Consider the following 23,589-nt stretch of genomic DNA (forward strand, 5'->3'; position numbering starts at 1 on the left):
GGATCACCACAATAAGTCTAGTTACCATCTCTAATGACGTTCTTAATGACAAAATAAATTACCGTCTTTGAGAAGTAACAATGGAGTAAGAAATGGAGGGGAAAGAATTAATAGTGTTGCAAGGACTAATCTTATTAGCACTAGAAGTTTCAGTTTTGACTGGGATCAGAGAATGGAATGCCAAAGCTTTAAGCACAGGAAATGGACTCAGATGCAAGGAGAAGTTGGTCAGGAAACTCAAACCATAGAATTCAGAATCACACACTAGAACTGCTGAGCAAGAGAAAGTCCCAGAAGAGAAAGAGAAAGAGAAGCAATGATCTAGGAGTAAGACAGCAAAGACAGTCAAGGTAAGAATGGAGCAGGGTGGATCTGTTTTCTGTTTTTAAGAGCTGTGTTATTTTTCAAAAGCTGTTTCAAATAGAAAAATAATAAACCCAAGTAGCAAATTTAGTATAAATACAGAAAGGAAATAAAACACAAGGCATCCAGTTAAGAACCTTGGAGGCAAAACAGGATTAAAACCTTCTTTGAAAGATCTTTTTTCCTGCAGAAGCTTTCTTTTGATCAATGCCCCTAAAATGTTAAGACATTCTGTATTTAGGTCTTTGATGTACCCGGAAAACCTCAGGATCTACTGACCCATAGGTCAGAGAGAGCCAAAATCTTTCAGGAGTATAATAGTTATTGCTAAAGATCACATTTGCAAATGAGTCCAGGATCAATGCCAGAATGATCTGGGAACTGAAAAAACAAAACAACAAGCACCTAATTTCTCCCTGCAAAGTGTAGAAATGGAGACTAAAGACAGAATGCCCTTTGCAGGGGGCTCTTAATTCTTAAGTTCAGCGTCTTAAACCACTAGCACGGGCTCCTAGCTTTTGGTCGGGCTGGTTGATGTGACAAGGCCCTTAGGACACATATAATAGAGTTGTGGGCAATTACAAAATTTCAATAATTGGAAGCAATCCAGGGAGCCACCATGTGGAGGAAAAAAAAAAGGTTCCAGACAGTCCAAAATAAAGTTGACTTCTATGGTACATATTCACGGTCTTCATTCTCTACTATGCAAATCGGTGAAGTATATGCATGGATATGTGTGCTGGCGAGAGACTAGTATTTAAAAAAACAAAACAAAAAACCAGAATTTAAAAAAAAAGCACATCTACGGTTGAATTATTGATAGTTGCAAGTGGATTCCTAATACCAATGTAGTATTATTACCAGTGGCCACAGGCCATGGCTTAGAAATCGTTTTTATTTCATTTAGAAATGTTTCTTTTTGCTATAACAATAGCCACTGTGCTGGGATGGGATCTGACCTGTGTCTCTGTCCATAAAACAATCTCATAAAATATGTAAACATGAATTCAATTTTCTTTAAGTCAAGAAAGGCAAAAATATGGTTGTCGGAACAAGCACCGCTTTCTGTGGGGCAGTCTAGTTAAATGAAAGCTATTCAACTTGAATCAATTGCTGTATCCATTCTCCAATACACAGCAGATTTATATTTCAGAAGGTTTTTGACACAGAACAAAATGTTACTGAAATATCTCTTCCATTCCTTTTGTCCTACATAACATTCCAGGGGCTGAACTCCCAACGAGGGGCATATGTTTGTCAGTTTCTGTTTGCACTGGTTCTATTCTGGTTTGTCTTTGTTGCAAATTTTCCGTTTTGACCCTTTCCTGGCAAAACATTAATACAGACCTTGCAGTTGTGTTGCAACTTGTGATAAAAAAAAAAAAAACTTACATTTTTATTCTGCGCCATCTCTAAGCACCTATAACTTTTAAAAATAAGCCCTGCTCTTTACATCAATGGTAGAACTTTTAAAAATACATCTGCTTATGTAAACACTAGAAATCCAGGGAGAAAATGATTCCAATCCGGCAATCCACACATTCCTACACAAAACCAATCACTTGAGGATTTAAAAGCTAGATCTGTGGCGAGAGACAGGCTAGAACTAGCAGGAACAAGTCTGTGCAAGATGAATTTATCCTCCACTGCCTCTGCTCCAGGTCATCCCAGGACTACGCTCGTGGGCAAATGCCAACATGGAAAGAATAGGTTGGTGCCTGTTTCCTAGCATATCTGGGTGAAAACTCAAGAGCTGGAGAGGGAGTTGCTGCTCTGAAAGTGACAAACGGTGTGTGGCTACAAGCTGATCAGCAGAACTTTCAGCATGGTCCTGGCCACTGAATGACTAAGCCCGAGGCAGCTCAAACTCGGTTGGAAACGGATTTCAGACAATGGGGAGCTAAAGCACTGGATCTTGGGGCTGATGTCCAAGAGGTCTCTGAAGCTGGGTGTCATCCTTTAGGGTGGCCCAGAATAAAATGGTGACGCATTACGCCTCCGGGCGAGTTCATATATACTTTGAAGGGCACAGACACCAAGTCCCGTGGACTTCCAACGAAGATCGTGGGGCAAGAAGAGGTGTCCACCAGCACTCTGTGTGACCTGTTAGAGAGAAACATTCTTAGCTATTCCATCACCAAGCAAAACTCCCCCGCCAGGCTCTAGGGCCTTGACTCCTAGGAAAAAGCTGTCAAGAGATGGAGGGGAGGACGCCTGAAAGAGAGAGACGGCCATTGTCTCACTGGCAGATCACCAGTGAGGATTCCACATGTAAAGTCTAGCTTCTGTGTAAGTCTCAAAGTGAATCAGACTCCACTTTTTTCTGAAGCCAACAGCATGATCATCAGCCACCAAACTGACTTCTGCAAAGAAGGAAAAGGCTTCATAACACTTATTTTACACATGCTTCTGGCATCAAGAGATGGATGGTGATTTTCACTAAAAGATTAACAGCTAGATGTCATAGGACAGTAGCCACTCGCCATGGAAGTGGCTTAGTGTCCTGCACTGGGCACTGGTTCTCTCCAGATCAAGAGGCATAAATCTGACTCCCAGGTGGTCGCATGAGCTTCCTCTGCCCTCTTCTGTCTTCCGCAGAAAGACAGGAGGGACCTCCCAATATGGAAATGATCTGACTGTAACGCCTTCCCATCCACATAGGAAAGAGCTTCCCAGAGAAGATGGCATCAGATTTCAAGATTCCAGAGACAAGATCAATTCGATTTCCTGATGTTTTTGACCTCGCTGACATTAAAGGAAACACAGCTTGAGAAGCTCAACTTTGAGGTGCAGCGGCTGCAAAAGAAAAAAATATTCTCCACCTATCTATCATCAAGTTCAAGCTTAGGCACTACAAAAACACCTAAGGGGAAATTTACGATGAAATGGGTCAAGGGGTACCTGGGGACTGTGTACATTCAAAGGGCTGTACTGTGGCCTTTCTCCATCTTTCCAGCTCCACCTCAAAACTGCTCTCTGGAGCCACATCAATGAAGCAAAGTTCTGTCTTTTCAGTCTACAAATTCAGAGACACAACCACATGAGGCCTAGGGTATCCTGGCTCCACAGATGATGGAGAAGCGTGTCGAAACTTCATGTAAGTAGGAAGGTTGCCGTGACAGCACCAGCCCCAGAACCTAGTAAATCAGTCAACCTCTCAGGTTTTGTTTCCTCCTCTAGAAAATGCAGAGGATCCTCTTGGCTTAAGGATTCATTATGATTTCCCAGGGCAACAGTTCATCCGAGGCACCCTGACTCCCGTGCTGTGCTATTATCAGCTGAGGCAGACCCACGACACACCAGCCACTGCACATGGTCTAGATGACTGTGGTTCTCAAGGCTGTATTTACTAAATCAGAGGCTCAGACTGCAAAATACCGCCAAGAGAAAAGGGTAGTTTTGACTAGCCCTACAAGAGAAACAGGAAAACATAGGACTTTCATCCCAGCGAAGTCTTTGAAGACCCTGCACATTTCAAATGGAAAAGTTTAAAAAAAATTTTTTTTTTTTTTTAAGGAAATTGTTTTCCGGAGACATCGAGGCAGCTCCAGAGGTGAACTGGAAATGGAGTCTTGAAAACGGAAAGAGTGGTCAAAACCAAATTTATCCAGAGTCCTTTCTGCCCTCACCTGGAATTTGCCAGAAGAGAGTAGGGTGGAAAGGGCTTTGGGGCAGCCCTGACGGGGACGCTGCTGTGGACAAAGGCCTCAGTTTCCAATGTCAGACCCTGTTCTCCAAACCTGTCAGAACCTCTATCAGAAGCACACAGCCCTCACACCGATGATCACAAATGGACACCCTCTCCTTGGAAAAGGTATCCTCACCGACCACCAACAGGGCAACTTCGAGATGAAGTCATCTGCAAGGGAGGGGAGGTGCCAACTCAGAGGGGCACAGATGCCCTGGTCTCCCCTCATCGCTCTCATTCTTTCTTCACCAGTGGGTTACACAGAGGAGGGGTTCAGGGCACCCCCGCCCATAGGGTATTTTACCTCAACTTGACCACTCTTGCTTAAGACTCCAGAACTACTCCCTTCCAGACAGAATGACCTCCTTGGGAAAACCATCCAGGAACTTCCACCTGAGCTGGAGGGCGGGGCCGCAGGAGCGCAGCACGGAGACTGATGGAGGCAGAGGTGTTGAGGAGGTGAATCTCAAATTCACTCTCTCATCCCACCTGACAGCAGCATTTCAAAGAAGCCTCTCACGGAATCAAAATCCAACAGGAGTTTTTTTCATTACAAAGACAGACAGTTTCGGATTCAAAACCAAAGCATTTTTTTCCCTGCACTGAATTTCAATAATAATAGTGTTTGGTGTGGTCCTAAGTGCAGTACTATAAAATTTAAATATCACCAAAGCCAGCATTCTATTCCGTAGAGCTTTTGTGCGGGAAAATTCATCACTGGGCCTTTCTTCCTCCTTTCTTTCTCCTGAGCACAGCCTTCTTACACACTGTTGTCACCTTTATCACCCATTGCTGGATGCCCAAAACTACTCAAACCAACAGATGCCACAGCTTTTCCCACCATGGTGGTCCACTAGGCCCCAGGCTGGCTCCAGACCACAATCCTGTAAGTCATGGTTTGTATGAATAGACGGAATCACATCCAACTTGTATCATAAAAAATCCACATTGTAAGGGAAATGCTTGTGTTTACTGCAGCCTACTGGATGCCAAATGCCAAGAATGGGGGGGGGGGGTCCCCACTCTCCCTGAGCAGGGAAAGGGGGACACAAAGTATTACAGAAGGAGAACAGCACATAACTGGTCCTAGGGCACCCCAAGGAAAGGACTCTGAGCTAAGATGCTAAGAATAGGGCAAAGTTAACTGGACAGATAGAGGCAGGTAGTTGGATGTCAAGGACAGGGAACAGCATGACTAAAAGCTGGAACATAAGAAAGAACAAGGAGGAAATGCTAAGTGACTGAAGTGAATAAGGGGCAAAAGATGAGTGACAGGGCCGGAGAGATAAGCAAGGCCTCCCAAACCTGCTGGGCCAGGTTAAGAAGTCTGGACTTCAGGAAAAATCAGGGAGCAGTGAAGGAAAACATAGATGCAAACATATGTCTAAGAGGAAGAGATGTTCACTTTGGCTTCAGAGAGGAACATGGGCTGGGCCAGAGCAAGAGCACATCTAGAAAGATCATTTAGGAGCTACAGGCCATCCCAAACCACCCCAGCCCAGCTGAGCCACTCACTCCAGTTCAGACCTTGAGATCATCAGACTCCCCCAAAGCTCCACACCCAGGACACTGCTCCCGCCCTCCTGCCCGAAGAGCTCTCCCCAGGGAAGAGCTACAACAGCCAGGGAAGCTGGGCAGCAGTGGGCCTTTCTAGCCCAACCTGCATGAAAATCAAACCCACAAAGCCCCCTGGACTGGATGAAGTGAGCGGAAGGCATGAAGAACCCAGCCCAGGACCCTGGGAGAAGGGCTGGACTTTTCCAGGCCTGAGACTCCTGACTGATCTCTCCAGGCCCACTCGAGGGAGGATGCCAGGCCTCCAGCATGGTTCCCAGAGCTGGGCTCCCTGAGCAAAACGGGGGTCAGTAACACAGGGCGGAGAACCCCAGAGGTGGGCGAAGGAGATGCAACACCTAGGAAACTGGCCCAGAGTGAATCAAGGTCAAGGAGTGAGCAGCAGGTGGGAAAGGAAGTAGAAAAAGTGGCCCCTGGCAATAGAAAAGCGCTAGGGTTTCAACAGGGAACGGATACCACGGCGGGGGGATGGGGGGGCGGGCAGGCCAGCAGGAGAATGAGCCCAGCCCAGCCCAGCCCAGCCTAGCCGCTGGCTGGCCTGGTGCAGACCCCGAGCTGCAGTGATCTCACTTCTTCCTTCCAGGTTGGCCCTGGATCCAATCACAGAAGAAAAGAGGGATCTCACACAAAAACTTGAACTTTTCATGCAACAAAAAGTCATAGAATCCAAATGAAAGCAAATCGGACTGGGGAAACAGCTGCAGCACATACAACCCGAGAAAGGATCACTACCTAGAACACACAGAGCTCACGGCCACAGACTGAAGAATGTCAAGACTCCCCATTTGCTGACTGTGTAAAGGAAAGTTAGTAAATAAACACATACGGAAATGTTCTATGTTGGAGAGAGATCAAAGGCATGCAAATTTTAAAACCAAGGAGTCTATTAAATTAGCCAAAACAGAGTGAGTCCCACAATTAATCCAGTTGAAGCAAGACACTGTCATAGATCAGTAACAATGTAAATGTTGTCTTTGAGAAAGCAGTTCAGAGCAAGGCCCTGCTGTCAGAGGAATGAGCCTTCTGATGTGACTGTATCTTAGGAAAATACTTCAGCGTACAAAGGTATTCACAGAGAAACAATGCAAATGTCCACAAATACTACAAAACTTAAATTAAGATAACACAACTTGGTGGAATATTATATAATCCTTGCAAATGATAACCGTACAGTCTAGGTTGCAAATGAGAATGTTTATACTAAATAGAAAAAGCACAAGTGAAAAAAGACACATAAAATTGTCAAGAACTAGGAGACGACACCTAACAGTGAATGTGATTTATGGACCAGGATGGTGGAATCAAAGGGAACTTTTGCTGTTATTGGTTTTCTCTCATTGTTGGCAAGTGTAGGCAACAGATGTAATATTTCTATCCAGCAGGCAGAAGCGAACACCCTCTTCTGTGCGGCAGATCGACCTCTCCAGGAGAACATCACACCCAGATCAGCAGAGACTGCCCAGGCCGTCCCACGTTTCAATTTGGGATTCAAACCTGCCCAGGAGGGGTTCTAAAGGGCTCCTCCTACCTTAAATACCCCCCAAAACTCAGCTCTTTCCTTTGCTCTTGTTTTTTTCCCACCCTTAAATCCTATACTTTCCCCTTTCTTTTTTGATTGTATATTGATATTCTACCACATGCAATATATAGTGACTGCTCATTTTGTGGGGTTTTTTTGGGGGGGGTAATTAGGTTTATTTATTCATTTATTGGTTTAATGGAGGTACTGGGGATTGAACCCAGGATCTGGTACATGCTAAGCACACATTCTACCACTGAGCTATACTTTCCCCGTGAATGCTCATTTGATCCTTCCAACAGTCCTATGAGATAGATGTTGTCACCATCCCCATTTTACAGATGAGAAAACTGAGAACCACAGATTTAAATGTGGCCTAGGGCATACAACTCAGGAGCCAGAGCCAGAATTTAAATCCCAGTTTTCCTGTGTTCAAAGCCCTCACTTTAAACTCCCCTAACATGCTACCTCTTCCCATCCTCTTTGTCTATCAAACAACCAAAACAACAAAACAAAACACTCTTAGATGTCACCTCTTCCATTTGCACTAGCTGCTGAAAAGCACTATTCAATGAGTCATGAGACATCAGTATGAACTGCTTACAAATGAACCCGTAAGACAAGGTAATGCTACGCACACCACTTGGGAAAGTTGATGCAGAAAAAAACAAAAAAAGGAATTACCCCTCAAGACTCAAATCTGCACGTGCAGGTAAAACCAAATGGCATCCAAAGGACTGCTACTCGCAAATTAAAAGCAGAATGTGACCCTTGATACTACTGCAGAGAAGAACAGCTTCTGCACTGTCCTTGCAAAAAACTCAGTCCATAATTAGCAGAAAGATTCCTTCCAGTTACAACGCAGTCAGTCCAGAAATGGATGTTGTTTGGGGCATGGTAGCAAGAAAAGGAAGACGGAGCAGAGGAAGTAGTCAGGCGTGAAACCAATAGAGATGGGGTGATAAATGATTTTAGGCACCACAAATGACTTACTTTATAAATAATGACACAATAATAGCTAAAAATGTAAATTCTAATCAAATACAAAACTGAACTAAGTCAAACAACAGCATATGATGTTTGACAGAGCAAAGGTCCCCGGGGGGAGGGGGGGGGGAGCCAAGAGGAAGAAATTACAATAAAATCTATTCGTGGAACTGTGCCGTGTAAGGGGCCCGAGTGATCATTTCTTTCACCCACCTTCTTTATTGTAAATGGGGAAACTGAGGCCCAGCAAGGTAGAGTGGGAGGCCCAGGTCCCCATGCAGCAGGGCTGTTAAAAGAAATTCGGTCTCTCAAGTATCAGAACAAAAGCTTTCCACCACCCACATTCCTGCTTCAGTGTCCCCAGAAAGCTACTCCATTCAACATCTTATTTTGAAAAACAAACCATTTAATGTTGTAGAAATATTAAATTTCTTTTTCATAATTTTCGAAGGCATAGAGGCACACTGAAGAAAAAAAAAAAAGCAGCCAGGTTTTGATTTTTTTTGGAAAATCGCACACTGCTCAGCGTTTAACCTCGTATTGAGTGAAATATTAACAGGCCATATAATGGTTTCAGTGTTCCTTCAGTAAAGCTAAACAGAATTCGAAAAACATATCCCCCAGGCCTACAGTGGAGTTTCTGAAGCACACATTAAACTCAACGCTCCACTCAACAAGCCCATCGCTGTTAAGTAACTCATCAGAAAATAGGAGGGAATCACCAAAGGGGAATTGCCAAGCAATTAGTTCTCTGAAGCAGATGACATACAACTGTTGTAAGGGAGGAGCTTCCCGGTTAGTCATATGTCAGAGTCAGAGCCTCCTAATCTGTAAATAAAAATGCATCACATATGATTACAGCTGGGACGGAGGCTAGGGCTGCCAGGCTAGTGCAGGCGTAGTAAATCCCCAGTCCTCCTGCTCTGTGTCTATCAAGCAAGACTTGCTGCCGAAGATATTTTTTTTTAAAAAACATCCTTCGTGATTTTAGCTTTTTTCTTTTAATTGAAGTATAATTGACTTACAAACACTCTGCTCAATCCACCTGTACATCAGAGTGATTCGATATTTCCAGACATTACAAAACCTAAGGTAATTTTCCTTCAACCTAAGAAAGACAGACTCTCAGTTTTCCCTAGGCAGGTGAAGGGAAAATGATCTTTCATCTCTATCCTTTTGACACGAGTCGGTTAAGATGCATCCACTGGTCCAGTGAAGGTGAGAGAATGAGACTGGGAGGGGCAGGGACGGGAGAGGAATACGTGCTCTGAGCCTCCAGATGGTCGCCCTGCCAGACGCGAGACCTCCTTCCAACGCACGTTTTGTCCTTAGAGTTGGATTCAGCGCCACCCCACCACCAAGCAAACTGCACAGATAAATAGTTCCTATCGGCCAAATCGTGAAAGCTGAGCGCTGACCCAGTGAAGCCCTTTGAAGAGTCAAAAGTTCATCACCTCGTTGGGACTCTTGATGCCAAACATTTGGAGCCCAACTTAAGCCAATCCCCTGAAACACAGATAAGCATATGCCCCTGTCATCATTTTCTTCAATTAATAATTATTGAGAGTGCATAGGAATCTCAGGGAGGTCTGAGGCAGAGTGAAAGGGAGAAAACTCCACAAAGACAGCCAGAATCGGAAAGGCAGGCTCGTCGCCGGCGAACCTCCCCTGGTCCTGACCTCTGAGAAGTGCTGTAGCTCTGTGTGGGTCTTTTAAGGCTACTCCTGGGCACGCCTTGCCTTCTGGACCCTAAGCTTCTTAGAGGCAGGGATGAGGGCTTGAGAGACGGTGCGTGGCAGCTAAGAGCACAGGCTGGCGTTCCAACAGGATTCTACCACTTAACACCCTTGGGCAAGTTACTTACCTGCCCTGTGCCTCAGTTTCCTCATCTGTGAAATGGGGGTAATAGCAGTGCCCACACGCAAAGGACTACATTGAGGATTAACAGAGTTAATACACAGAAAGTGTGAACTGTGAATCAGCTCCTTATTTCCTTTAGGGCCAAGCTGGCCTAATGCTTCTCACACAGCAGATGTGCATTAAATGTCTGCAGGCAGTAGGACCTGCCCCCTGGAGTTGAGGGCAGGCAGTTTTCTCCATCCTCATCACGCCTGTCCTAACCTGCTTGTCTTTTCTGAAAGGTAGTGAGTCGCAGCCTCATTCTGGACCATTTAGGGAAATACAGACGGCCCATCAGAATAACTCAGGTTAAAAGGAAAAACAAACAAAAAAAAACCTTAAATAATCCTCAAATTTTCTCTAATTATATTAAGACAGACTCCCCAATAACATATAACCAAATAATTTCCAGCCTTCCCCTTCACTTTGAGCCATGTAGTCTTAGGATCTTTCTCTCCAGAGCCAAGGCTCACCAATTCTGTGTTTTCTATAAAGTATAAATAAGAAGCCAAACTGTCCAGAAAGCTGTAGCTGGTAGCTGGATACATATGTACACGTACATACACACACACACACACACACACACCCCACATATAAGAGTCTACAATAAAGTTATGAAACACACCCATATTAATGTGATTTATCAAAGCACAGTAAATGAATTGCCACAAATGAACAATTGCTTGAGAGTCAAGTAGGTGGCACAATGTGATTTACGTCTATCACAGGAGATGAATAAATCCACGGTGGAAAAGATCAAAGGCAATGCTGGAATTGTTGTTAATATGTACAGAGCTTCGCTGAAAATCTTCTTAATAAAATTGTTTAGAGGAAAATAGAGGGATCATTTGTTTAAATGAAAAGAGATACGGCATGCACTGAATTTCAAAAGCAGCATTCATTTTCATACGCATGCATTAGATTTAGCTAAAATTAGCTCAAGTTTCTATTTTTTTTAAGGTCTTGGAGAATAAAGGTTTCAACAAGATTTCATTGAGCTCAAGTTCAGCTCTGAGTTTCCAAGGTGCCTGAGCGTCTAGGAAGGACCCCCGCTTTCCCAACCCAATTATCTACTCATACATCATCCCAGGTCTTAAACAGGAAACACAAAAAGCCTGCGCCACAAAAATGTTCCACCTCTACTGCCTCCACTGCCTCTTACCTTCTCTCTACACGTTCCACCCCCGCCGTCATCGTGAAATATACTCATCCCCTCCTGCCTGTCAAACTTTCTGCCAGGCACAAGAACCCAAAGCCCAGTCTCCAAGATCAATTCTACGTCAACGGCTCCTCCGAATCTATCTCCAGACCGGACCTCTCAGCAATCTTACTCTCACACTCTCTACTGTCTGCCGAACTCCAGCAACTCAGACGTCCCCCAGAACCTGGGCTTCAACCAGAACGGCCTCATCAGTTACACAGTATGCACTTGCTCGTTATGTCCCAGCCACTGAAATGGGCATCCTCCCGGTCTAGGCATCCCTTCCCCCAGAAACACTAACCAGCCTTCAGAGTTCAACTCAAATGGCCCCTCCTCCTCAGTCCTCCCTCATCATCCTACTCAGCATCATTCTTCTGGATTCCTTCTGCGTTAGAACCTACCCCAGTAAGCACGACCCACCCCATTCTGCTTTGCATTAGTTACTTCAGAGCATTTCTTCTTCCCCCTACTTGACCACGAAGACTAGAACCTCCTTCTGGCAGCTCTTACTCCCTCTGTGTGGTAGTATAAGAAACACACAGCGAATAAATGAACGGATCGTTTCTTTATATAGATAGTGCCTGTGAACACAGTAGGTCGTAACTTGCTAGAGCTATACTGTGTTTATAAAATAACTAGAACCAGAAAGAACTGTAATCTAGGTTTTATTTTTTTAAAGAAACCTTAATGACTATAACAGAGTACAACATGAATGATACCGTTTCCCCGCCCATATTTAGCCATCAATCGTGAGGGCTGTAAAAAGGCCATTATTTATGCAAAATGTTTAGATAATGCTTATGAGCCTCCTATAAATGCAATCATAGAAAATGTCAGCTGCTTAAAACTCAGGGTGACTCTGTACTACTTTGTCAGTAATACAAGTATTCATAAGACATTTAGACTTGCTTAATACGCTATAAAACCTGGATCTCTTCTCAGTAAGCTACACATATTGAACAAGAGACAGGACTTTCTGCTGCCTGTGTTTTACACAATAAAATTCTTGAGATATTCCTGTCTTAACATACGACTCTCTTTAAACCCCGTAGGTTAAAGAAAAAATTGCGTGTGTACTAACCACATGTGCAATTAAACTACTTCTCCCAAAACTTAAATGTGACGATTCTCTGCCTAAAATGAGTAAGTACCCCTAAGAGAAGTTAGTAGTGAGACATTGCACCCCTTTTGATTGAGCTGACACTTGTAGACCTTAACAAGGCTTACCTCTGCTCATAGCTCTGGAGTTATTCTATTTCCTTTTAAAGAACACCTCCCTAACCCACGGCCCATAAAATGTAAGGTACCTAGTTCTATATTTCACAAGGATATAATGTGGGTGGCAACTTCCTCCCTCTGCCTCGCCGCCCCCCCCAAAAAAAAACTTGACTGACCACCCTTTCTGAGGCATAGTGTTTCAGTCATTCAGGGGTGTGTGTGTGTGTGTGTTTTTACTCAGAACACAAGTAACTTCATTTATGCTTGCAACTTGTCAGTTCATCCTACAACGATATTAAAACAACGTATATGCATCCTGTGTCGGTAAGAGAGGTAGAATAACACAAAATTCAGAAAAATAAATAAAAAGCTCATTGGCTCTGCAGAGCTGCAAATGTCTACAGTGTTGGTCCAAAGACCAAGGTACAGGGATATTTACTTATTCTTAGTCACATATGGTTAAGGAGCAACCAACACCAAACAAGAACATTACCATCACCCTGTTGAGATCGGTTACAAGATCACAGCAATAGCCTATGTTCATGGACCATAAACCATATACCAGGCGCTGTTATGCCCAGTGTACAAAATATTATGACATTCCATCCTCATAGCAGCTCTAGAGAAAGTTCTAATGTTATCTCCATCTTCATTTGAAGAAACTGAGGCAGAGACAGCTTACAGGACTGCCCAAGGTCACAGTGGCAGCTGCAGATTTTAAATCCAGATGGGCTGGTCCCGGAGAGCCACGCCCTTAACTTACATACCATGGAATTCAGGTGGAACTTAAAAACTGGATCTTAGGTGCAGAGAGGGGTCTCTTTATTTAAAGAAATCTCATGAATCAGTTTTAAAATTAACATTTTGATAAAACAAGTATTCACCTCTTAAAAATCAACTGAAAATCCAGATTTTTGTAGGTGAGATTAGGTGAAAGTAGACTATACATCTCATCAAGTACGGAAAGAGAAATGACTCAGGAAGAGCAACATGGAGACCACCGGATCCCGCCGTTTCCAAACCCGTGGAATACCAGTATGATTCCAAGAGAACAATAAGGTTCATTTTGATTCAGTACAACTAGGGTGGAGTCCCAGTTCTATTTTTTTTTTTTAACCTCTCCGGGTGATTCTGGTGCCCAGCCAGGCTTGAGAACCTCTGAACTAGTCTATTTCCACAGCCTGGAGCAGGACAACTCCCAAGGCAAATAGAAAGAGGGGATCTATTTCTCAATCTCCTTCAGTTGCGAATGAATACCAGTGTTCCCAAGCCCCGATTGCCCCAACTTCCAACTAACTTTCATTCCCTCCTGGTTCCATGTAGGCAGTATCCTCTTGCCTTCCCGTCAATAGAGAACCATGAGTCATCAACCCTGCATACACCCTGTGTCTGCATGACTCTCCGGGTCAGAAAAATTTACTGTACACGAAGAAATCAGGAAGTTGTAAAATCCAAACAGACACACAGAGAAATTCAAGATCCAACAAATGCTGGTTGCTACCGAACAAACAAGCCAGTGTCCCTTCACAAGGGTCACGCTACAACAATAACGTAAAAAGTGGAAAACGTGACTTAAGATAACCATTTGGCAGCGAAACGTTCTCTCTGGCTTAAAGTAAAGGTGACAAAACAATCAAGCTGGAGCCCAACATAATCAACCATCACGAAGTCAAACGGAGACTACTTCATAAACCAAATAAACCAAGAAGAGAGATACTTTAACCCGAGGTTTAAAAAAAAAAAAACCTCTCTGGGCAATTTCTCAATTTCCCACACAATAGAGTTTGCAAAGACAGTTAAACAGTCTACAAAGTGCTGAAGTATGGCCAGTATAGGCGATTTCCCAGGTCAGACCCTATCCTCAGATGCAAACGAGAGAGCAGCGCAAAACTCTCACCTGATGTGCAACGCACTTCTCTGCAGCGGCCGCGGAGGAGGAGACTGCCGGCCAGAGATCACAGACCAGTCTGCAACTTGAAGGGACCACCCTGCTGACGGGCTGCTCGAGCTTCCTGCAATGGTCCAGGGGGTGCAGGAGAGGAAATCCAAAATGAAAAACAGAACAAATGGCTTTTAAAAATCATGCCCCCCGAACACGTCCATGCACTGAAAGCTAAACTTTAAGAACGTCAAATCTTGCGTTCTGTTTTATGAGAATTGCACAGCGACCAGCCAGCTCAAAAGGCAGGTCTGGTTTTATTTCAACAGGGCTCGGAGGGAGGCCAGCCCACAAAGAGGTCATCCCTTCAATCAGATTAAGAGCTTGGTCTCCCCATTTGAGCTACTGTGGTTCTCTTCTCTAATCATGCTAACCAATCACCTTATAAACACATGCTGGACTATCAGGTGAAAATGGGCATGGATTGAACAATAATTGAGCCAAAGTCTAATTTTCATGAGGCATATATTACTATCAACATGCAACCTGAGGCACGATCATGAAACAGAGCACAGTTATTAGCATACCAGTCTAATGGGATATTAAAAAGTGTTGAATACAGAAAAAAATTTTAAGTATGCATATACTCACTAGACTTTCCAGTAAACTTTAAATGGTTTAATTATTGAATGGAGGTCTACTTGATTTTCATCCTGCCACAAGCCCTTGCGTGTGGTTCAGTAAAAACTACCCACTGTATGATGAATGAGTGAAAGTGTGAATGGATGAATGAAAGAGAATGAATGAATCTTCCATATACCTTTCCATCAGGGACCTTGGTGCTTGTAGTAGTTTTTGTGAGGTAAAGACCTATGCATAGAAATGGAAGAAGTTGAGGACTTGATCTGCTAATGGAGTTTCCAGTCCTATCTAGTAAAATATTATTTTTAAATACTGGCAGTTCCCAACTGTCCACGTTAAATAGAATCAGTAGCACAGTGAGTATAAAATAATCCCCAAGCTAGTCATTGCTGGGCTGATTTTCAGTCTTTGATTACTGGAGCTGATCTGCATATTTGTTTAGGCTGGTTTTAAATTTAGTTTGGGTTTCCTAAGCCCACGCCAGGTAGCAGTAGGAAGGAGAAGGCCCAGGATTATACTGGGTGTCAGAAAGAAACTATTCTGGAGCTATGAATATGATCTCCAATGTGAATAATCTGTAAACAGGTAAGTGAGCCAATTATCCTTGGGTGCATGGCAACACATCTCAGTACTCAGGATTATTTTCATCCATACACACTATTTTTAAGAGCACAGCCCAGCTGGAAAGGAAAATAATTTCGCTTGCTTTCCAACACTTTTCAAAGTAATGAATAGTAGCCAAAGTATTCTTACTTCTAACCAATCCATTCACCAAGTATTTATTTAAGCATCAATTGCACGCTTGGGACTGATACGCAAAGGAAGATTTCCGGGATGGTATATACTGCTCTGGACATTTTCGTGTCTACAGAATCATACCGTACTTACTTTGAAACATGCTTTTTTCCCATTCAGCTTAGTGACCCTTTTCCTGCGTTAGTTAATATGCTTGTACTCTGCTATTTTAAAGGATATGGGTTACAGGAATCAACTAGTTTGTTTATCCAAGGGAAAAATTACAGATAAAGAAAGAAAGACATTTTCTAGACCTTAGCTTCCCCACATGTAATCTTTAAGGGCAGAGAAAGAAGGAAGCTGTTCTTGACTATCACGTCTTTGAAGTCCTTAGAAGACACGATCCCTCCACTAAGAAGCTTGTTGAGTTACAAATACAAATGGTGGCCAAGTTAAACAGAAGCTCATAAAATTCTATTTACTCTTACACAGTACTTGTTTTAAGGGGGGTCGGGAAGCTTGATTTTATCTAGTCCCATTTCAAATGAAGCCTCAACATACTTGATCATCATTTTCAAACAAGGGGCAGGTACCGTGGATTTGCAGAGCGCTTGCTCCATGAGCTAACAGTTGAGAGAGTGCTGGCTTGTCTACTGACGTGGGCACACACAATCCTATTTACGTATCACCTGGCAGATAAGGTTTTATGGAGTCCAAATTACAGTCTCCTGCTATTCTGCTGGAGTGCAGAGAACAGTCAAACATGATGCAAATGCTGTAAAATATTAATTTACTCTCGCATCGGTATGCCTTAGTTATTTCAAAAGTATTTGTGTCCCTATGCCAGAGTAATGAAAAGAGTTAATGTAACTTGCTGTGTTCCATCAGAGGGAGGAGACACAAGAATAAAAGCGAGACAGAGTGGATTCCTTGCAAAAACATACAAGCAATATACAAGAAAATAGCCCATGGACTGTTTTATACGATATACTCTCGCTAAAAATGAAATACTTCATATTTAAAAAGCACTGCAGTGCAGCATAACACAATACTATTAATAGTGGACGGTTAGTAAGAATTCCACTATTGTGGCCTAAATAACACTGATGTGACAGGCAGTAAAAGGGAAATATTATGTAAATAATACAAATACAAGAGATAATATAAATATTTTAAGGAGAGTAGGCAAAGCTAAGGGTATGGAAAATCTGCCATACACAGCACCAGAAAAAGGTTTTCTTTGAATGTTAGAAACATCAATGTTTACAGGTTAGCAGCTATGACAATTAACACTAGAAACTTCTGTTAAATAACTCATTCAAAATGTGTCAGTTACAGAGCTCCTACAGAGGGGGAAGGAGAGTTCCTCTTAGCCTGAATCAAAATACCATAATCAGGGGAACCTCTGCCCCCTTAAGTCTCAAATTCTGATAACACTACAGTGAATTTTCTGAAAGGTAATTTTCATGTTTGGGATACAATTTTTGTTTACGTTACAGCCATTACCATCACATTTTCATTACTCCACAAATGGGATGCATTAAAAGTTATAAAAAAAAAAATCAATGAAACATTTCTGCTCACATCAGATATGTCAATGACAATATAATGCTTGTTGCTTTTTTGCCTTTAATAGTTCTAAACATGTTTGAGAACATTTGAGATGGTAATATATAGCACAAATATGTATCTAAAAACCAGCCTGAAAAGTTCAGATTTATAAGGATTATGAAATATATCACTACACTGACAAAGATAAAAAAATAAATTACGAAATAAGAAAAAGATTTCTAAAAACTTTCCACATATAAAGATTATTTAACTAAACCTTTTGTTTACTCCTGTAATTTTAAGCATTTATGTATTTTTAAAACCTTAATCCAATTACAACTTTCAGTCAACATTTTAAAATATTCTCTAAAATGAACACTAAGTATACTTATTATACCATCTCTTAAAAGAAATTTTGAATGAGTATTTTATTAAATGCAATTAAATGAAACTAAAATTTGAACGGCATAGTTGAGAACTACAAAATTCATTCTCCAAAAAAAGGCAGTCTTGTGTGTAATGCCCTAGAACATAAATTATTATCACTATTGGGATTTCTATGATTTATTATTTTCAATGCTTTTCACAAAATAAGGAGAGCCTGCTTCTGATAACCGCAGAAGTATAACCAGAACTCTGTTCTTTGAAGCAATTAAGCTGCACATATCAAAAAATATAAAAGCAATGGAAATCGAATCATCTATTTCCCCCATAAAAATAATATTCTGTCTTGCTGCACTATGTCATCTTATATATGAAAGTACTTAAGCTTTTCAGAGTCCAGACTGTGTGTTACTTGCAGACAACTGTAGTTTAAGGAATTAACATTCACTCCTACTTTTACTGAATTTCAGGCTTTTAGTAAAAACATGTTTATTGACTAACTTCTAATAGGAGACAAAATAAGCTGGTGTTACAATGCATTAGTCATCAAAACCTGTCGTTCATGGTCGGTGCAAACAGAAAATCCACTTGACATTTCCGAATGGAAAAAAAATCAAGGCACATTAAACAAAAGGAATGAGAATCCTTAAACTCTGTAATGACAACAAAACCAGGAGTCACAGTAACACGCTTATTAATATTTTAATGCTCTCTTAAGGCTGACCTCTCCGGGGACTCCCAGACAACTGAGTTAGGTATGTTGAAAAGTTAAGGCCAGCTACAGACATTTCACGTATAATCTGATGGCTAAAGAGTTGCTCGTGAATCTCTCTCCAAAAGTAAAAGACAATTCAGAGGCCCTGAAGCTGGTTATAACATTTCTGATAGAGTACCACCTCTAGTTTACCAAACCCTCTTAAAACGAAATCCAGAAGGGAAAGTACTGACTTTCACAGTTTCCAATCAAGTACATTTTTCATACTCACTTCAGCATGAATTTATTTGTACACTCAAAAATACACGTTCACGTCTGGCTGCAAGTAAAGTGAGTTTCAGTACGTTGTAAACTATAATCCAGGACCTCCAAGGTGTTGTATAAAACTTAAACTTCCGTGCTATATTTTATAGCCTTGCCTCCCCCATCTATTTACCTCCTAGAAATAACAGCTCATTTTAAACACAGCAATGCTTGATCTGAGCAGGCCACAATCAAGTTACCAACTGCATAAACTCACCAAACAGCAGAAAGTCATAAACCCCCTGTGAGGAGCGCTGAGTAGCTCTCTCAATCCTACCCCGGAGAAATAAAACAAGGATTTACCAATTTAGCTATGGGGCTGTAAAACTGTAAACCCACTGACAGCGTCACAACTACAGCAAGACATTATTAGTCTTAATTATTTTTTCTTTCAAATATCAGTTATTAAAATACTCCCCTTTATTTGGATTGCCTGACAACAGAGCTGCAGCAACCAAAGCTACTCTTCTTAACTTTTTCTTTTCCCCACCAGTATTGTTTTTCTTTCTTTAGCAGGCTTAGGTGGCCTCCTAATGCAAAGAGCTGAATTCTCTAAATTATTAAATGCTCAGTAAATTATATGCCCAAATAGAACACAAGTTGTTTACTGTGCAAAAGCACCATACATTATCAGTCTACCAGCTATAGGCCTGTATCATTTCTTACCTGAGACAAAAACCTTTTAACTTACTACCACACAGGTAAGGATCATTGCCAAGAAATCCAAGTTAAAAATGAATACATTCAGAATGGCTGCCTGCTGTCAGTCACATTTTTTTGTTATTACGTTATGGCTGTAAAGTTTTCAAATGTGACTGCGAGGATATTCTTCCCAAATAAATGACTTCTGCTGAATAAGTCCTTCAGAAAACCAGTCTGGACTACTGGCAACTGGTTCTAAAGGATGAGTTCTTTCACACTTGCAAGGGTTAAGTGCCTGCAAGGTCAAAGACACCAGACAGACTGCAAAAGAAATGTTGCCTTAGTCAGCTCTGAAAGGCTTCTAACAAGTACCAAATACTTGTTGATCTGTTCACAATAAACACCAGCAGGATTGTCAGGCTCCTTTCACTGTCTGGGGAGACGCATTTACATACTGCACCCAGTAAGAACAGCTTGTTGGTCTCCTTTATGAAAAAGTTGAGTAGCTAGAAGCCTCCCGTCCAAAAAATGACAGAAAGAAGATGCAATGGAAATAGTAAAGCCTCTCATCTGGCTGGGGCAGCACAAATACTGTGCACTGAAACACTTGGGAGTAGTCCAGGCACAAGACAAACCCACCTGAATGGACGGAGGAACATTGTCTGTTGCCATGGCAGCCTGATCTAATTACATGAGTGATCAGGGCCTGAGTAAGTGCACGGAAAACCTACACCCGCTGACAGGTATCCACAAGATGAGAAAGGCAGGCAGGCCCAAGGTTCAGGGGAATCCTGCAACCTCTGCTTTATGTAGAAGGTGGCATTCGAGCCCATTTATCTGGGGAGCTGCTAAAATATTGACTGATGCAGGCACAGTTAGAGGGCAGTCAGAGGAGATTAAATGCCAGAGCATTAGCCGTTATGGTGCAATCCCTTTCCAGGAGTTCATGTGCAGAATTTTCTCATCCTTCTCTCTGGTAGTTTCCTCCGGCAAATGCTTCATTCCAAAAAAAAGATCAAGCATCAAACTACCTTCACCAACCAAATAAACCACACGGTGGGCTCAACACAGAGGCTTCTAGGAACTGCAAGGTTCTTCAGAAACCCAAACAGAAATGGCTTAACTAATAACACTGTCGAAAAAGTAACAAGCTATGCCTAAAAATAACCATCAAGTAACTACCCACTGCTGTGTGCGATATGTAACGATGATGTTTAAATATTAAGAACAGCCTGCATTATAAAACACAAATGTCACTGAGATGTGATTACCAGATTGCCAAAGGAGAACTTATTTGCATACACACATTCCCGTGCATGGACCACAGGATGTGCACGGAGTATGCCACTCTAAACCATTAGTTTTTATTCTGTGGGTGTATTAGGGTCTTCTAATTTTGCTAATTGTATCCTGTGGATCTCACAGGGAAGCTAAGAATCTCTTCGGGGACAGAACCAGTTTGGAGGAGTCCCTACTGCACAGCATACGGTAAACAAAATAAAAATAGCTTGCCGTTCTCGTTAGCCACATCTCGCATTATATAACCAGCTTCCGACTGGCTTTTTTTTTTTTTTTTTTTTGCCCTTACTACTCTTCAGCAATTTCCCAATCTTCCGAAGTATTTATATTACTCTCTTATCTGTAGGATTATATACTAAGAAAGAAAACAAAACAGAGCAGCCACGGGATTGAACCGAACCCCACAGTTCTTAGAAACTGATTTTTTTTTGTTTTGTTTTCTGGCAGCATCTCCAACACCACCCTACTTCCACCCCCCACCAAGGTTCTTGCTCAATCTCCCTAGAAAACCTGAATTGTTTCATCGCTTCCAGTCAGCCCGCTACGTGGTCGGAAATGAAATGAAAGCACCAGGCAAGGAGTTTAGGAAGGCGGCCTGAAGGCTGGGGGCCGAGGAGGGGTCGGGGTGCTGCAGAGTCAGCCAAGTGGCCACAGAGGGGGCACCCTCGCCACCGCGACGGCTCAGGCAGCCCCCTCCCCCCGCGCGCGCACAAACACACACACACTCACACACGCACGCACTCACTCACACTCACGCCGCGCTCCGCCACCGCCTCACCTCTCGCTCCGCCCGGCCGGCCCCCTTCCCTGCCCGCTGTGGGACCGGTCTGCGTGCAGCGCTGGAACCACGTAGGAGGCGGCAGCGGCCGCAGGAGTGGCGGAGTCTCCGGCCCGGCCCAGAGTGAACGAGCAGCGGGGCTCCAGGGGGCATCCCAGTCCCCGCAGCGCCTCCTCCGCTACCGCCTCCCCCTTCCCCTCCTCCTGGCTTCATTCACCCTCTGATCAGCCGCGCAGCCGTTCACTCCCGGCGCGGGCAGGGCAGCGCCTGCCGCGGCTCCTCGGCTCCAGCCCCGGGAACTGGCGGGGGCGCCGGCCCGGGCTGGGGCGCTCGCGGGCTCCCGGCTCCGGGCGGCGGCGGCTGCACATGATCAGGAAGCGGCCGTACCAACAGGGCGGCGGTGGTGACGGCGGCGGCCGCGGCGGCGGCAGCAGTTAGGGCCGCCACCGCCACTCCGGCCGCGCTCCTGGCCCCGCACGCCGGCTCCCCCAAGCGCCCACCCCTCGGCGCCCCCGACGCTCCCACCGCCTGACGCCTGGCCGCGCGCGCAAAGTCCCGGCCCGGGCGCCGGCGCAGATTCCTCCCGGTCCGCAGCCACTCGCCCATCCAGGCCGGCCTCCGCCAGGAGACCTGCGCCCCTGGGCTCCGAGACCCTGAGGACCCCCGCGGGGAAGCCCAGCCCTCCTCCAGATCCACTCGCTCTCGCCGCCCTCTTCTGGGAGAGGGGTTGGGAGGGGGTGACGAGAGGAGGGGGCAGCGAGACCCCCAGCCGCCGCCTCCCCCTACGCCACCTCGAGGGAGGAGGACACTCGCGGCCGGAGCGGGGCGCCGCCGCCGCTCTCCCCGCCTGCCCGCTCCCCCAGCCCGGGCGCGCCCCCTCGCCCGGCGGGCCCCCACCGGCCTCGGTAGCCCCCCTGCCGGTCGTCCCTGCTCCCAGAGCGGGGATGTCGGCCCTGGAGGCTGGAGCCGGAGACGGTTGTATGTACAGACACACACACACACACACACACACACACACACACACACACCACAACACGACGCGTCGATTTCCTTCGTTCCTCTTCCAGCTGTTTTCCGTGCAGCCGATTGGGGTTTGGGGTTTGTTTGCTGGTTGTTGCTTTTGCCTCTCTCGGGAGAGCGGGGGCGGGGGTAGGGGGGACCTTAATCTAAATCAGGGGAGAAGGGAGTGGGGGGAGGGGGGAGAGAAAGAATCAGAGGAGAAAAAAAATAGCCACTTACTGTAAAGTGTAAATGGATCTGGGGTTGCGTGGGGAAGGGGGGGCAGAGGGAGAGAAACTGTCTTGCGGCTGCTGTAGCTCTGGCTGCTGCTCCACAGGGCTTGTTTTGGATCCCCCTGCAGTGAAACAGGTCCTGTACGGCTCCGCCACTGTAGTAGAAATGATGTCTGCGGTATACTCTGCTCTCTCCTCCTCCTCCTCCTCCTCCCCCCACTCCCCTCCCTCCTCCCTCCGCCCGCCCTCCCTCGCGCTCTCTCGCGCTCGCTCGCTCGCTCCAGTATGTAAATGTGTAATAGAAGCCAAATATGGAGCAGTTGGCTGCCGCCGCCGCAGCTCAAGGATCCGACTTCGGGGGGGTGGGGGCGGGCACCCTCCGGCGGGCGGCGGGGCGAGCCGCTCCGAGCACCGCGAGCGCACGGCACGGCGGCCGGCCCGCGCCCTTAACCCTTCGGTGCGCGCTGCCCCGGCTCCACGGCCTCTGGGGAAGCGGGCGCGTTCTCCTCACACCCGCTCGGGATCCGGGGAGCGCGGGGCGTGAGGGGAGACCCAGGCCGGAGGGGACAGTTCTTCCAGGTTTGGGAAAGGGGCGGGGAGCTGAAACGATGAGGTAATTTTAGCGGTGACCGGTCGGTCCTCGCGCGCCTCCCCGGGTCCCTGCATCTAGTTGGAGGGGCATAGCGACAGCGGTTGCGACTCAGGCACCCTGGAGGGTCTCCGAGGGGTGTCGATCTGCAAGTCGGAGCCCACGAAATACCCCAAGGAAGAGAGGAGGTGGGCCAATTCTGATCCCGACGTGCCCTTCGTCCCGGGCGCGCCGAGAAGCGTCTAAGAGGGCTGACTCCGATCTTCACGCACGTTAACCCTCAAACCGGTTTAGCCTCGGCGTTCCGGAACCCAGACCACCAAGCCGCGAGAATTATCTTTGCGTGCAACTCAGGAAAGTTTTCAGGGTTCCCCCCGCCCCATCTGCACG

General features: G+C 45.0%; 1 protein-coding gene across 5 annotated transcripts in view; it reads right to left on the reverse strand.

Annotated features, from left to right (window-relative positions):
* ATXN1 (ataxin 1) overlaps positions 1-22,820 on the reverse strand; it is a 357,282-nt gene extending 334,462 nt beyond the window's left edge. For 2 of the 5 annotated variants that reach the window (XM_032462531.1, XM_032462529.1), the window contains exons 1-2: positions 22,618-22,820; positions 14,348-14,462 (exon numbers count right to left, since the gene is read on the reverse strand). The gene's annotated coding sequence lies outside the window, so the exon portion shown is untranslated. Of the gene's footprint in view, positions 1-14,347; positions 14,463-15,149; positions 15,200-21,378; positions 22,576-22,617 lie in introns of those variants that run through there. The other 3 variants (XM_032462532.1, XM_032462530.1, XM_032462534.1) reach the window with 3 other exon arrangements.
* Between the last annotated feature and the right edge of the window lie 769 nt (positions 22,821-23,589).

The sequence above is a fragment of the Camelus ferus genome, chromosome 20 (assembly GCF_009834535.1).
Source record: "Camelus ferus isolate YT-003-E chromosome 20, BCGSAC_Cfer_1.0, whole genome shotgun sequence".
Classification (NCBI taxonomy): Eukaryota; Metazoa; Chordata; class Mammalia; order Artiodactyla; family Camelidae; genus Camelus; species Camelus ferus.